Genomic DNA, 17,345 nt, shown 5'->3' on the forward strand with positions numbered 1-17,345 from the left:
ATTCCCTGGAAACGATGCAGAAAAGTAACAGCATTCTTTGATGATGAGAATGGTGGGTATTGCCTACCTTGACTTATGCAAAGCTTTTGACACAGTTTCCCATAATATCCACACAGACAGCACATGAACTAGGGACCAGAGGAAGGGACAGAGAGATGGGCTGGAAATGAGCTGCTCTGCCTGGCTCAGAGCTGTGAGCAGTGACACAAAGCCCATCTGGAGGCTGGTCACTGGTGGTGTTGGCAGGGCTGGGGCAGAGCTGGGGCCCACGCTGCTTAACACCTGCATAAATCACCTGTGTGCTGGGACACAGGGCACCTTCTTCAGTGTGCAGATGCTGCACAGCTGGGGTGGATGACTTTTGGGCTGCCTGTAATCTTTAAATAATTCTGAACTGTGGCAGGGTGTTGCAATACGGAAGAGGTGAAATACATTTAGAAATAAATGCATAAAAACTGCAGCAAATGAAGACTGCTGTGAAGCTTCATCACTGTGTCTGGACCTCAGGTTAGGAACTGATTTTGTTCTTGCAGTGCCCACTTGATTTCAGGGGAAGGCTTTAACTGGCAAGGAAGACAGACTCTAAAAGGATTTACAGCAGGGTGGATCTGTAAATAAGACAAAACAAACTTAATCTATAAAAAGAATAAACTTATTTTTCATCACTGACAAGTGCTTATTGACTGAACAGTCTATGCATGTTTGCAGCTCCTGCTTGGCTAAATTGTGACTAAGCAGTTTGCCTGCAAGAGGTGTCAATTAAGCATCATCGGGGGTAAAGTGCTTACTTAAATAGCTTCTGAGTAATTAGGAGATTGCTCATTAGTTTGCCACTGTCCCTAGCAGAAATGTCACAGGTTCAGTTTGTCGGACACTGTTAGGAGTTGATTTCCTGTCCTGCGTTGTTTTCTGAAAATTGTGGCTTATGAGAGCATGGGCTCTTATTGTAATCACAGCAAAAGTAAACAAATTAAGACAAACAAAGTTTGGTTGCTAGGAAGAGAACTGGTCAAGCAGGAAATGCCAAGCAAAACAACATTCTCCAGGCACCTGATATAAATATGATTCTCCAAGCAGCCTGTTGGGTCCTGCTGGCTGAGGTTTTCCTCCACTCGCTCCAGACATCAAGCGCAGGGTTAGTGATCCTGGCTGAGGTGATTCTTGTCTCGTGTCGAGCACAAATCTCAAACTCCATGTCAATTCTGTAGGGATGTTGCTCTTAGCTTGCACTGAAAGGCAAGGCAGTCCTGAGGCTTGCCCGCTGCACTTGGGCTCTCTGGGAACTCCCAGCAGCTACAATGTGAAATGAGAGTGTTTCCATTTGAAATACGTGCTGTGCCATTTCAAAAGTGGCCTTCCAGTTTGTTCTGAAAAGTTTGTTCTACTAGTGTCCATATTAAAGCATGTGGGACACAGAAAGGGTTTTGAACTGCTTACCTGCATTCTTACACAATAAAAATATTATAAGATTTCTTTTAAACACATGTCCCACTGAAATCAACCAATGGAGACGTTAGACAGGGAGGCTGCTAATTTTTATGAAATTATGAATTTCTTTCTATGTGTAGAATCAGGGCTGTTTTTTCCATTAACTGTAGACCTGTGAGATTGCTACTGATGGGCAAAACGCTTCATTGAAAGAGGCATTAAGAACAGTTGTAATCTAGTTTACTGTACTTGCAAAATTTCAGTCTGATGCCATGTTGATTTCTTTGCTGCTAATGTGATTAAAATGACTTCCCCCTGCTGGTCATCATATTAATTATGGTGATGTCTCCTCAAATTAAATGAGAGGAGTAATAAGCACAATGCCAGCACAGTCTCCACTCAGCAGAGCCTGATGTGTACAGTAACCCTGATGCTCCACTGAAGATCATCACTGAGGCTGCCTCAGAGCCTTTGCTCTGTAGGCATAACCTTGTGGCTGCCATAAATGAGATCTGAATGCTCACTTGGGATCTGGCCTCATGAGGTTATGATATTATCTCCAAGTCCAGCTTGGTGGCCTTTGCTTACAGAAGGGCAGGAATGAGGTTTGCTATCTTGTGGGGTTCTAACTTGTTTTTTGTTTCCATAGGCTCCACTTCTTCAGTGATCAGCTACCATGGGAGCTGACGTCACAAATCCCTGACCTTGGTATAGCTGGGGACACACCTTTCCACTCGTTTCCTCACCCTCACTTTCCCCTACCACCCTCACTTGAACAAATACAGATGCATTTATAGTGGAAGACCTTAAATTTCACATTAAATTCCCAGGGCTCAACTAGAAATGTTACTTGTTCTCCATGCTTATATTTTACATGTATTTTAATTCCTGACGTTTCAGATCAGCATATTTTTTCCCTTTAATAAACACTTAAGTTTACAGCCTTTAATCTTTTCTTTTTTTTAATTCAAAACCACAAAGAAATGTACAACCTTTTATAAATTCAAATTAAAAATGAAGTGCTATGGAAATGATTTACAGTCACTGTACCTTAGCAGGGGAAATATACAACTCCTTTGCAGTACATCATATTCTGCTCCTTTAATTTATAAGCAAGCTGTAATGTAACATATTAATCACATGAAGAAAACGTAGCTTCAGTTTGAAATATTTGTTGCTGCAGAGCTCCACGCACCTGCAAATTATTTATTCTTTAAAAAGAAAAGAAAACATGTGCATCGCACACTATTGCATCCACAAGAAAAATGGTTGTATTTTAAAAAATCCTGGAGTAAATTATCTTTATATTTTTTACCTTTTTCCTTCAACCACTTTCATCTTCCCTGAGCTCAGCTTCCTGTGCTCTTTCAGTCAGATGTTCTGTGCCATGTGGAAGTTAAATGTGGCTGGACAAAAGAGAGAAGGATGCAACTCCACCTCATGTCACAGTTTCCTGTTTAAAGTGGAAGATGATTCTGTTACCTTACAGAGGAAAAAAAGAAGGTCTGAAATATTAGAATATTTTTCAGTGGTGACAGAGGCAGTTGCTACATTCACAAATTGGTTCCTTCAACCAGGAAGACAGGCAAAAAGACTGGCAGGGTGAAAAACTGTGCTAAAGAAATAAATATAAAAATAAATAAAAGCAAATAAAGCAAATATAATAAAGACTAATGTGAGTATGTCTATTTGATTGATAGTAGTAGAAAAGAGGGTTTCTTTTTGATGAAGCAACACTTTTGCAAGCACCTACAAAGTGCTGTACAAAAGCAGCCTCTGCCTCTTTTAAGGATTTGAATCTTGCAAACAACTGTAGGAGTCTTGCAAGCAAGAAATATTTGAGGTCTGATTTGCTTCAATTACAGACTTATTCTGGGGAGGGAGAGGGAGATTCAGGTGGGTTACAGCCAACATTTCAGAGGGTGCTCTGGATCTCTGCTGTTAACTTGGGCTGTGGTTTCTTTCTTTGCTTTCTGAATAAACCTGTCTGGCTTGAGACACCAGTGTGTCTTCACATTATGATGGTGTTTCTCTTGTTAAGAGCAAAATTATTTGGAAATGAGACTGTGGAGGAGGGAGAAATCATGATATAAATTTTGCCTTTTGCCTCCTTTCCCAACCAGAAGGGGAGAGGTAGCTGGAAGATGATAAACAAAGGAAGGAATGGGGAGCAAGAGGGCAGTGGCAAAACTCCCAGAGAGAATCATGAGTCTTGTTCTCACAAGTCAAAAAGGCCTGCACTAATGAACCACTAGGGGTAAGTAAAAAGGGAAAACATAAGTTACAGGAAGCCAAACGCAGTGCCTTTGGGCATAGAAGTTTGTATAGAATGTGTGCAGGAGCTTCTTTTAACTCCTTCATTCTGCACCATTGAAAGGGTGAAGTTGATCTCATGTATCCCTTGTACAGCAGCTGCTTTATTTCCTTTACTGAAATCTTAGAAACATGGCTGATTCTTCAGCATGCCAGCTGGCAGGAGGTGTGGCAGAAACCATATCTGTTGAAGATTTCCATCAGGCTTGGGTGTTACCATTTCTGTGGGGACATCTCTGTCCACCAGGCTTTCTGCTCTGCCCAATTCTGGTTGTCTTAAAGAAAAGGGTACCTCGTATCACATAACTGAGTTGCTAAGAAATAGGTTTGATTTGCTTGACTGAACTTAATGCAGACCTTCTATTTGTCCCTATCAAATCTGATTGTTCCCTTTTCATATAAGCAATACACCTGTGAGAGCAGAGGATTTGTGGCTCTGGAGCCTTGAGGTTTAACACTGCCAGATGAAGACCCAGGGAAAGGGAATGGCTTCTTCTGTTCCCTGTAGCTAAGTTTATTCCCTTAGACCTCAGTGAAAAGTTAACATGCTAAATGTGATAAAGTACTGAGGAACTGAACTGTACAACCATTATCTGAGACTCATAAATAAAGCAAAAGGAGCCCGAGCTCGATTTTGGTGGAAAAGGCATAGGTCCAGTGAGCTTTGGACAAATGGGATGTGTTCACTTTGGCACAGGATGGTGTTAACACTGCCACGCAGGCGTCTGACCTGGCTTGGTGAGGGGTAGCTCCCTGTCCTCACTCACCTGTGTGGGTGGTGACTGTGGAGAGGCTCCCTCATGTAGCAGCAGCAGCAGCACCTGTGTGTTGTGCTCTCCAGGGCATTGTGCAATTTGGCTTTGGCTTGCAGCCTGCAATGCAACCCCGCCCTGCTGCAGGACTATGTCTTGAAAGCACCACCTGAGTCTGTAGTAGCAGCTGGCTGGAGCCCAGCAGCTCCTGCCAAGTCTGAGAGGCTTCACTGCGAGGATGGGGAAGCAGGAAGAGAAAATGAAACAGGAGGAGGGAAGGGGAAGACCATAAAAAGTCTGGGTACGTTTGCACAAGCCTAATTGAAGGATTCAGAGACCTGAAATCTGAATGCTTAATCTAAGAGATGGAATCTGTTAAAGCAAAAACAAAACCCAAACCACTACTGCCCAGTGAGCCAGCAGAAAGCCCACATTCCCTCAATGCTTTGGAGTGAGTAGTGTCTGGGTCTGAATAGTTGAAAATGTTTTTGCCTCTTCTCCTCTATTGTCTCCTATTGCATAACACCCTCCATCAAATCCATCAATAATGAATCATTTTGATCCAGAGCAATTTTTTCAGTAATGGAGAGGTTTGAAAATTCAGTGTTTTTCCCCAAGGAACATGAAATGAAATTGTGAAATCCTCTACAAATAATTTCCATACTCCACATAAAAGGAGGACAAAAGGCCCAAGATATAAGCACTAACTTTGTTGTAGTGTTAATGCATTAAGAGGTTACCTAGAACAGAGGCTAGACAGTGTAAAAGGAATAAAATAGGTATTTATTAAAAGGTCTTCAAAGGATGCACCTTGGGCAGTACAAGAGCCCAGCCATGGCTACACCCAAGATGGACCCAAGATGGATAATGGGTCATGAGTTTTCACACTTTTGTAAGATTTGGTCCATTTATATATTGGGGTTAATTGTCCAATTACAGCCTCAGGTGATGAAGTCCCATCCCCCCAGATTGCTGTCCCCACTTCACTGTTGTTTACACTTTTTGGGTCTGAAGCTCCAAGGCTGTTGGTTCTCAGGCTGGAAAAGGATTCTGTTGTCCAACTAAACTATGAAGAGAACTTGCTAGCACTTTATATGAAGTTCAGAGTTGCACATTAAGGCAGCACAGGATCTAAAAAATATGAAAGCTAAAATTCAAGGCATCAGTGTAAGACACGATACTCTATTATTAAAACAGTTTATTTACTTGCAAGCCCTAGTAAGTAATCAAACTCATCAGATATGGGCAAAACTCTACTAAACTGATACAAACTAAAATAATAATGAAGCTAGGCAAATAGCTCAACATTCAAATTGCTGGCTAGACCAGCTTTTAGTGTTGCTTTGGCTCAATCTCTTAATAGAGCAAGGTAGGCTTGAACCTTTACTTCACCTTTTCAAGGAAAGTAGGGGACACCTTTCAAAAATGGCTGATAAACCTAATTCTGACTCAGTTTGAGTTTCTTGCTGCTGAAATCACTGTTTTAGTAAAATGTGGTCTTTTAAGTAAAAAGAAAAAAAACTCATAGAAAAACTAGATTTTGGAAATTCTTCTCTTTTAGCCCTCCCATAACCCTCTCCTTTTAGAGGTGCACATCTAGGTTATAGGTGCCCACTGACAGCTGCCCTGGGCCCGAGCCCTTTGTGCTGATCTGTTCTTACACCATGGCTTCCCTTCAGAAGTGTGCTGTCACTGTTATTAGGGTACAGAGGGGTTTTGTCAGCTCATTGTGCTGCTGTCTCCTTTACAACACTTGTCTCAATAAAGAATATTGCTTGTTGACTTTGTCTAATTTGTTGGGGAACGTTGGTGTGTTGTTAATTGGCAACCGAACCACCACAAGTTAGCATATGTTTGTAGTTTTTTCTATTAGTGCTCTTCCCACAATAGCAATTTAGATCCCTCCTAAAGACCTCCAGAAATGATGACAGAACAGCTCATAATTTTCTTTGGTGGTTCTAAAAGCTAATCATCTGCAGTTCTGTCTTATTTTTCATTTGCTGTATGATATTTTAGACTTTATTTTAACCCACCAATGTTTATCTAAATTTCAAAACAGGCTTGGATGTTGGTTGTTTTGTAGTTTATTGTGTTCTTTTTATTTTCTTTTTTTTTTAAAACAGGAGTGTTTGTACTTTGTAACCATAGGGGCTCTGGAGAAACAGGTGTTTCCCTCCTCTCCTTCCTCGACCTGAGTTGTTGGACTTCATATCCTTCTTTTCAGCATTTCAGTTTTGGATTGGTCCTATGCTGGCTGACTAAGCAAGTCAAAAGGTATTTATTGCTTCTCCCTGGAAATACTGTGTATGATAGGTACATATTTGAAAGGCAAGGAGTAAAACTGCCTCAGAGTACAAACTGAATAAGGCCAGATTCTGACTCATTTTCTAATGCTGAAAAATCTTTACTCTTTGGACTTCAATAGGATTTCTTCCTTGAGTAAGCATTACTCATGGTGATTAAAGGCTCAATTTTCCTGCACTGTGTTATGTAATTAAACTATGCAAATAATTCAGCTATCCAAGACAATGCAGATTGTGAATGGAATGAATAGTCAATTGTACATTTCACAACTTCAGGGCCTTCAGAATACATAGCTTATTTGCTGAAGAAATAAATGGAACAATTTGAAATAATGAATACATTTAGGACTCTAGGACTCTGACAATTTCTTTGTGAACAGTAATGGACAATTGGTTATGAATAAATTATTTTCCTATTTCCCTTCATCCCTTCTTCAGTCTTTGTAGCTTGTGGGCTTTGCATAAAGAGGTTATCAGCTATCTGCTGCAGAGTCCTTCCCCCTCATAAATCAAAGCCCTGCTCTTCCCTTCTCCATTTTCATAGACAGGTGATTCCAGCCTCTTTCACTTCCCAGCAGCAGAGATTACTTAAATACTTGTCCATAGCACCTTGCCATGTTTGAGCACTGTTTACACAATCCTGAGGGATTGCTTTCCTTCAGTCAGTGACAGTCATATGTGCCTGCTGGGCACTGGGTATCCTGTTCATTATTGGCTGCTCAGAGTTGGGCTAACCAGCCAGGACTAGAAGAGAAATATTAAAACTTACTGAATCCATTCTTGTTTCTCGCGATGTTGTCTGCAAGCGAATGATTGTCTGATAGCAGCTCAGTAAACTGCATGATATGGGTTTTTGTGATAATCTTATCTAGTTACTGGGGGTGGGAGATTGAAAGCACAATGGTACAAATACACTTTTTCTTTAAATACTGCTTTGAGAAAACTTGTGTGGTCAGTGGAGCTTTGAAATGACTCAGAAAGTGCAGGGAAGTTGATAGAAGGATTCGTATTGACTTTACTGGGATTTGGATCAGACCTGCCAATGTGAATCAAGAATTTACGGGAGCCTGAGCAGCAGTGTGCAGGAATTTAGTGCAGATCCTTTCAGATTTCTGGGTTAATTAACTGGGCAGATCATTGTCTTGAGTAATGCTCAGGGTCAGACAGAAGTAAGTTTCTCACATATTTTCCTTGGCTGCCAGGCAAGGTTCCCCCCTGTCCTCCATGCCTGTTCTCATGGGCAGAACCAAATTCCCTGAGGGCCAAGCAGCCCCACAGCCCTGCTGTCAAGTCCCCACCACCCACTCCAAATACAACTAAAACATGTGGAAAGAGAGGGTAAGGATTAGGGTGATGATTGTTTCTTACCACGAATTTAAAGACTTTCTTTAAGCCATTGAGAAGATCAGGCACAGAATAGCATTCTGGGGAGTGAAGACCTGCTTCTGGGAATACCTGTGGGTTAGGAATTGTCCTGTGAGGAGCAGCTCAAGGCAGGGGGACACGTGAAGGTGTTTGGTAGTAGGAAATGTTTGGTAGCAGAAATGGGAGGTTCAGAGAGACTGTGAAGGAGGTTTGTTCTCTGGAGGGCAGCAGCCTTTGCTGGCTGCAGAGGTGTCCCCAGGCAGCTGCCTGTGCCCACCCTGCTCCCTCAGAGTATTGTGCATCCATGGCAGGGCTTGTTCTGTTCATCTTTCTTTGCTGTGTAATTCCTGGGTTTGTCTAAAGGTCAATAACTTCCCTGATCAAAAGCAGCCATTGCTTTTCAGAAGTGTATGATCCATGGAGAGCTTCCAAGGACTGTGGAAAATCTGCAACAAACACAAAAACTGCAGGACTTTAACACAAACTAATACTGTCTTCCCTTCAGAGGGGAAGGAGGGGCTCATCTTACAGTGACATTAAGAATTCATTCCCCTAAATGAGATATGTCACCTTGCCATTTTAACTTGATTCATTAAAATAGTGGCTCATTAGTTATTCCCTTGTGCAGTATAGAATTTGCACATTAAAGGCTATGCATTTCATGTTCTTACTTCATTTGGGGATAAATTTCTAGCCATTCTGTTTGCAAGGAAAAAGTGTGGGTTTTGAAAGAAAAAAAAAAAGATAGAAATCCTAGTCATTAGATCCTTTTCCCTCCAAAAGTCTTTTCTAATCTGTTCAGGCCCCTAATATTTCATTTTAGAAACTGAAGCTACTGTGACACAGGACGCACTGAAGTAGCACTGATCTCTTCCCAAATGTGTTCGATGTGTATTCTCTTTTGTGCTTTGGAGTGTTGAGATTTTTTCGTTGTTTCCTTAGTCTTGCCATGATAATTAGCATTTTTAAGTTGAGAAAATACCTAAAATCCTGGACAGGGAGGAGCTCTGCCATGGTCCAAGTGAGACCACACCTCCTGAGAGTGGGGATGTATGACTACCTTGTGTCAACCTGGTTGGAGGAACAGCCATATGCCAAACATAAATCTCTTCCCTAAATGGAGGGATCTTTCCATTGTCCAATGGCAGATTTTCAAGTAAAAGCCCTGTGGAGTGAAATTCAGAGTGGAAAGGGCTGGTTTTCCATCACCCACGCTGTGGGAAAGCTCCATAGCCAGAGGGGAGTAGGAATGGGATGGGAGAGGTGCCTTGGCCATGTAGTGAGCCCTCTCTGCTGAGCTGGGGAGGAAAGGACAGCCCTGTGCAGCCTCCCTGCTCCCAGCTGCCCTCCCCTCTGGACACACAGACCCCCAGGGCCTTGGCAGCTTCACTGAAGTACTGCAAGGGCCACATCTCCCAAAAAGTCTGAGCGTTGGGTAGGTTCTTGAACCCTGTTCAGTGAAAACAGAAGAATTCAGCATGAATGTGCGGAAACTTCAACTAGGAATAGCAAAGAAGGAAAAGAATATGGAAATACTAAATTTGCTTGAAGAGCTGAATGGAACAGACCGGAAAGTTATTTGAGTCTTTTATGCAACATTTAGGCTTGTTCCAGACCCTGGTTGATGAACTGCTTCCATATTCCTGGAATTTGAGGGCAGAGCTGTTGTTCATTTAGCGGTGAATGTTAGGGCTGGGTGGAAGGAATGTCATTCCTAGCTAAAGTCGAAGTCTAATCCTTTGGTTTCACTGGTGACTCAGATTACAATAATTCAATACGGAGAGGGCTCATTCTCCCTCCTCCCTTTTCTTACTGCATTACAAGTGGCCAGTAAAAGAAATCTAGCAAAATGCTGATCCTGCCTGAAACGCAATTAAATATATCTACGCTCCATCTCCTGTATTCTCTGTGATTTTCTTGCATAAAAGAGCTCAGCTCTTTTCTTCTTGTCTTCTCAGTCTCTCTCCAACAGCATCTTCTGTGCTTTCAGGATGCCTGTACTGTTAGTTTTTCAAATTCCAAATGAGAAACTCTTTCCCATACAATGAAGTCCCAGAGCTAATGTCAATAAAGCTAAAAGGACATGTCAGCAAAGACCCAAACAGCCAATTTATTACAGTTAAATATCCTGCCCAGACATTTTATTTACAATCAAAGATTGTTATATAAGGCAATCCCTCTTCCCTTGATATCTTTTTTAATCTCACAGTTTACAAATTACTTTTTCTCTTTGTATCCCATATGAAATACTGAATTCATTTGTGCATGTTCTTTGAATACAGCCTTTCTGTTTCTTTTATAAGACGTTATTAAATGATCACTTGAAAGTTTGTACAAAAATAAAAAACCTTTGTATTTGGCCTTTTTAACCAAAATAAGTTGTATCACATTAAATTTAAACAAATAAAAGATTTGAGTATTGTCTCTTGTTAACAAAGTCCCCCAACAACTTAGAAACATAGTTTACAGAAACATATATTTTCCTCATGATCTTAGATTTCACTATACTCTTTTCCCACTGTAAGTATACAGAGGAGGAAACGTGCATAACTCTTTCTATTGTTTTTTAGAATATGGCTGCTTGGGGACAGAAGAAAACCACAGGCCACTCTCATAAAAAAAAAAAAAAACACGCCAACTTTTTCATATATTGAGATACAAACCCAGAAACTCATATTTACTATAAAATGACTACTTTTGACTTGTTATACAGATAAATCAAGCCTCTTTCAGGCTCTCAGAATAGTCTTTTTGTGACTGCAAAACTGTATGCTCCACGGCTTCTAAAGTGGCCCTCAAATATTGTTATGGGAACATTAGGAAGGAGACCTCATATTAAATTACACTCTCAATCAGTCATCTACATCTGCTTGTGTTTGTCAGGGAAAACCTGGGGCGGGGGTGCAGCTTCTATCTAATCGAGTCTGCATCTGTGAGCAGGTTCCAGGACACTTTATCTGGCACAGGAGAACAGTAAAAGCTTCCTTTCTTTACCAGATCTGCTCCAGAGATACTAAATTCCTTCATGAGAATGAGGTGTCCAGAATAGTAACAAGAGGCCAGGAGTGTGCTTTTGGTTTAGACTATGCTGGAATATCTGCTGACTGTGGGCAAATACACAGCAGTGCACCTGAGTGAACCTGAGCCCAGAGTGAGCATTGAAACCTTATCAGGTGCCAGATCTCCTGGGCCCCAGGGGCAGGTGTGGGATTTCTGTGTGTCTGCCACAGCTGGGACAGGCACTGCAGAGACTGTGACAAACAAGTAAAGCTATTGCCCGTCATGGTATTGTAGTTCCTGCTTAGAGCACTTTTACCTGGGCTTTCATGGTGGTGGTGGTGAGAAGTAGTTCTGTCTCTGCCACACTTTGCATGCAAAATACTTAAAAAGCAATATTCCTTTGCAGGTGCAGTTAATAGGGGTACTGAGGAGTACAAATAATTACCTGCCTGGCAAAGTGGATGGAGAAATACTTCCCATTCAAGTATTTGAAAGGTGGAGAGTGGAACCATGGAAATTCCCCGGACTGTGTCATTTTAAATTTTGCAGATGTTCTCCCCATGGCATTTTCCTCCCATCTCCGGTTTAGCCACAGCACAAAAATATTTTGACCAACACTGCAGACTCAGGAAAGGTCATACATGTACCTTCTTGTGACATGTTTTTCTAACCTCTCTACCTGCTGTGGTTAGTCTGCAACCTCCTGTGCTGACAAGCCTGCGATGGCTGGGGCTGTGATTAATGGGATTTCATTAATGTTTGTGCAACCAGCCCTGAGAGCCCTCAGAGGTGCTCTGGCCTCCTCCTCCAACTGTGAACTTTGCAATGGCAGTAAGTACAGGCAGATATATTGGAGATTCTCTATCCAAAACTTTTCCCCTGGGCAACATGGGTTGTAGTGATTTGTATTGGAAAGGGTAATGTATAATAATTATGGCTACAATGTCCTGACTGGAAGGAAGAGTAGAACATCCTATTGCCATCATAGAATTCCACCTTTGACCAGAGGTTGCTTCATGCATGACCATGTTGTAGGGTTAGCTGAAACTCCTCCTGGCTCTGAGTATGGATGGGAAGGAAAACAGTGAAATACACAGGGAGAGGCTGAACAGCAGGTGTTTCTTCCTCAGGGTGAGAAAATGGAGTGGTTTGTCCGCAAAGGAAATGGAAGGACGGAGTGCAGTTTTTAAGAAATATACAGTGCTGGGGATAGACACTCATATCTTCAGTGTGCCCTTGTGCTGAGCTGATAGATGGGACTGGTCCAAAAGTTACCCAGTTTTGTCAGCTGTGCCCAAACAAGTTAACCTCTCCCCATCTTCCTTCCCTGGATTCCTCTTGTGAATATTTGACATTGTGTCGTATGGCAGAGGTCTACTCTTGGGGTTTCCTTGAAATAATTAGGGTCAAACTGCTATTGCTGTATTTTCCTGGTTTCTTCTCTAGGTGTAGAACAGCATATAATTTAAAGGGATTATTACTGGTAGAATATATCCAACAACTGCAACAGGTTGGAGGTATACTGGGAAAGGATTAATTGCTGTCTGCTCTCTTCTTGCTACCTTTGACTGAGCATCCACAATCTGATACAGCTCAAGTTTTCTTATGCTCCACTCTGGTTTTATGTTTATATCATGCTGCCAGCTCTTTTTGTTTAAATTAGTTTGAAATGACAGGTTTTTGCTTTAATTTTGCACTATTGTACTGTGATAACATGAAATGTGAGTATACCTAAATTTTCTTCTGCCATGTTGCCTTCACAGCAGGAGCTCTGGGAAGGAAGGTGTGAATGACAGTGGGAGGCATGGAGGTCTGACTAATGTGTTATTCATCTAAAACTGATAGAAATAAAAGAAGAGCTCCAGCAGACTGCCATGGGCTCCAGAGGACAACGTGCATTTCCGCTATTTGGTCGCATTTATTCTGATTAAGGACTAAAGGTAGCTAAGGTAAAATAAACTGCTGCCATAGGTCTTGTGTTGTATAACTTTGGGAGAGACAGGAAAAAGACCTGCCTTTTATCTCACCTGTAGAGTGAGAAAACTGAGGAGAAGAGTCAAAAATTGTTCATGGCTCTGACAAGAGTAATAGAGCAATCAGCCTGTCCACATCTCAAGGATTCCTGCAGCTTCCCTGGGCAGGGAGTGCAAATGCAGCTTTGTGCCTCCCCTGGGGGTGGGGAGAAAGAAGCTGGTTTAAAATGCATATTCCAAATTCGTATGTACCCTGGTTAGGGATAGTAACAAAAGTCCAAATAAATACCTGTTAGGTACAACCGTTTGTTTACAAGATGCAGAGCTGGTGCCAGAGTACAGAGCCAGCAGGTAGGGCAGGGCTTCTTGCAGAGGCAGATATGGGGTATCTCTCACAAAACTGTGTTCCCAGATTCCAAAAGTCATGAAAGGAGTTTTTCAAGCCCTTTACACTTTTCTAACCAATGTCCTCTTGAAATTATCCCATTCTAAAAGGTGAAGTTTATTACTGTTCAGCTTTTAAGCCCATCATAGTACAATTCTGAAATAATACTGGTAATTCTCCTGAAAAAAAAATAAATTAGAAATCCATCTGGGCTTTGTCTGATCCTTTCCATAACCTTTTTGCTTACATTAGAAATGTTTTCTGATGCCTTCAGAAAAAGGGGTAATTGCCTTCATTGATCTTGAAGTTGTGTTATGAAATCCCACTCACAACATACTGCGTGTATCTTTAGCACCAGCTTATGTCAGGCCTTGCTTAAAAACACCAACACATTCACCCAGAGTCATTGTTTCTTTGCTGAGCACATTCTTCTTGGTGTTTTTGCTCTTAAAAAAAAATAAAAATCCTTGCATTGGGGGTACCAGTACATTTTATATTACCACAGGCTGCTGCAGGCTATTATTTCTAAGATGGAGATAAAGAAATTGAAATCAACAAAAAGGGCAAGACAAATAATTTATTCCTCCAGCTTTCATCTGGGGACTTAAAACATTAAATATTACTTTGAATATTCTTTAGAAAAGGTAATTGTGATGATAAAAGTGAATTCTACCTTAATTGATACCTGATAATTAATACCTGCCTTTTCTGACACAAGCCAATAATACAATGACATTCTGCTGAGGCAATAAGGGAGGCAGAAACCTCACAGACTCACTGTCGATGTCCAAGTGCAGCACCAGTAACTGGGTCCTCCTTACCTGAATCATCCTATGCTCTTTGATGGTCTCCTCCACCTTTTATAGTGTAGGAGAGCTCTTGTGACAGACACACAAGAAAAAGGTTTCAAACTAGAAGACCCAAAGACCCAATTTCTTTGTCCCATCTTAACCTTTCAGCAGTGGGTGTTTTCACTCAGAAGCCCTGACACCTGAGCTTTCAGGTTGGCAGAAGGTAATTCACTGAAAAGTGCTGTAGATGTGCACTTGTGTGCTCTGGAGTTTCAGAACTAGGGTTAGTTGGACACTTCTCAAGAATAATGAAGACAGCAGAAGTATGTGGGGCTTAAGTGTTGGATGGGTGTCTTTTTGATTAGAAAATGTTTATCTCTTGACCAAAAATTTTGTTCAAATATTTTCATAAAAACTGTGTTTTCTTTTCTCCAGAAATAAATTTGTGAGTGTGCTCATACACTATTCCTCCTTAACCTCTCAAGTAAAACATTTGTCTTACTTGTCAGGTAACTATATTCAAATCCTTCTTCTGCCAAACTCAAATCAGTGATTTTACAGCAACTTGCATTGAATGGCTTATTTTCTTTTCTGGTTGAACTCTTTCTTTATTTGATGAGAGTAAGAGAGAAAATTCACTAGTATTTTTAGTCTATCCTAATGTAAAAGGGAAGTTACCATTGCCATTTTATATTTTGTCCCATTCTTATTAATATTTCAGGGGAATTGTTTTAAATTTTTCACCTGATGGTAAAATCTCTGATTTTTTTTTAATCCCAGAGGAGCTAATATTCTTTCGGCTATACAGATTTATCTGATCATACTTTTAGATGACCATTTCAAGAAAGTCTGGGTCTCGTGCAGAATTATTAGCCAAAAGTCTTTACATGACTGCTTGTTTTTTCAGATGACTCACTGTTTTGCTTAGCAGAGTTCTGTGCTGCTCCTCTACTTCCTGCTGAAGAGCAAATAAAGAGGAATTTTCTCACAGGTAATTGTGTCATACAGGTGGCCTACACCTGCCATTAAAAGTCAGACTCATCTAGAAAGGCTTGGTGGCCCTGCCCTGGAGAGCTCATTTCATGTGAGATCAGTGGGCACAGGGAACAGAGGCTGTGGTCACTCTGGTCCGTGCCATGGACTCTGTCCTGGGGACTGGAATCATGAGCCAACACACACGGCACGGACTCAGGTGTCCTGCTTGAGGCTAACCCCACATCTCTGGATGAGTCACACAGGCTGAAACCAGGAACCAGGATGAAACTAGAAACAGGGACGAAACTGAATGTTTAGGAATTTTGCTAAAACGTGATGGCATTTACATTCCTCCAAAGAGTGTATCTACTTGATTTTTTTTAATATATTGCCTCAATTTTGAGCTCATTGTATGATGATTTTTTACCAGAATTACGGATTGGTCTGATACTCCAAGTGTAGGGGTGTGCAAATCAAAACCAGTGAGTTTGGAGCTTGCTAGTTGAAGCCATGTGTAATGCCCTGTTCATTCTTTGGTTGAAGACTCCCAGGGTTTAAACTGAGGTTCACCTTTGTGTGTGTGTTTATATTTAAAATAGAAAATAACCCCAAAACCCCCCAAAAAACTGTGCTCAAAACTATGTAACACTGAATGCAAGTGGAAATTAATGTGAGAATTGGTTTTTTTTAATATTGACTGACATTCACTGCATCAACCTGCATTTTCACTTGACCCTGCAAGTACTTCTAAACAGCTGAATGTATGGAATAAAATCTATAGCCAAAATTAATAAATTGCAATGCCAGGATGCTAAGGTCCTCAGTAACTGTAAATCAGCAGAAGTGCAGAAATCAACTGAGCTGTAATAATTTGCACAAGCTCAGTGTCTGAGTGTTCAGTAGCATCATTAGCATTTCTTAAATGGTGGCAACCAAAATTTGAGATCAGCACGAAAATAAGGTAAAAACTACCTTCTCACCTTCCCTAGGTGAAACACAAAGTAATTTGACAGGTAATTAAAATTCTTGTAAAAAATATGACTACATAGTTTTTTCTTTGCAGAAAATTAGCATAAAATCTACTGATATCAAACAGCAGCTTCCAACATATGCTAAAAGGACTCCTTGTGAGGTGGAAAACCCAGGAATTTTGGATGGTTTCCAAAATTGTGTCATAAAAAATGTTATGGTACAGCTCTTTTTATTTTCCTTTCCTTTAGACTGCATTCAAATACAAACAATTTGTGAGCCAGAGGAGCTTAATACCTGAGGAATTCTAATCTGCATATTTGCACTTTGAATCAGGTACTGCTTTCTACATTTTAAAGGAAACTTCAAAGCACTTGATGGTTTCCCTCCAGCCAAAAGTTGGGGGGGCCACATGCCATTTATTTATGTGTCTTCTTAAGCCAAGTCTCCAGGCTTGATTTACGAACACAGCCTTCCAAGCAAGCCCATACAAACCTGGATAAACGAGCAGCAGGGTGATACTGCTGCGGTTAAATTGGTGTTACTTTATTTTGGGGTTGTCTGGGTTCAGGTTTCAGAGAAAGAGAAGGCAATGAAAGCAGCACTGTGTTCAACGGGCTCAGAGTGGTGATGTTTAATTGTCAAATTCCAAACCAAACTAGAACACACTCTGAAGCAATTGCACTTTCCCTTAAGTTTGCCTGTTTAGAAGAGGGTTTTTATGAGTGGGAAAATTGCAATGGCAGCTTTCTGACTCACTCTGGAACAGCTGTTCAGGAGCTTACAAAGTGTTACCTGAACAAATTTTTAATTGAACAACTATTATTATAGGGCTTTTTATCTTTTTTTTTTTTTTTTTTTAACTTCCCTCCTGGAAGTTTGCTTTTTAGAAGACTATTTTACAAAGCTCTGTATGTTAGTTATCTCTTGTACAGCTTCTGTCTGGCAGAAAGAGCATCAATAAATCAAGTCTGCCCTCATCTGAAGCTGAGCATTGCTGTGGCTCTCGGTAGAATGGAGATTCTTGGACTCAGGTTGGCTTGTTCAGAAGTGCCTCTGGCACATTTAGAGTAGGAGCAACATGCAAAGCA

This window comes from Cinclus cinclus, chromosome 10 (genome assembly GCF_963662255.1).
Source record: "Cinclus cinclus chromosome 10, bCinCin1.1, whole genome shotgun sequence".
NCBI lineage: Eukaryota > Metazoa > Chordata > Aves > Passeriformes > Cinclidae > Cinclus > Cinclus cinclus.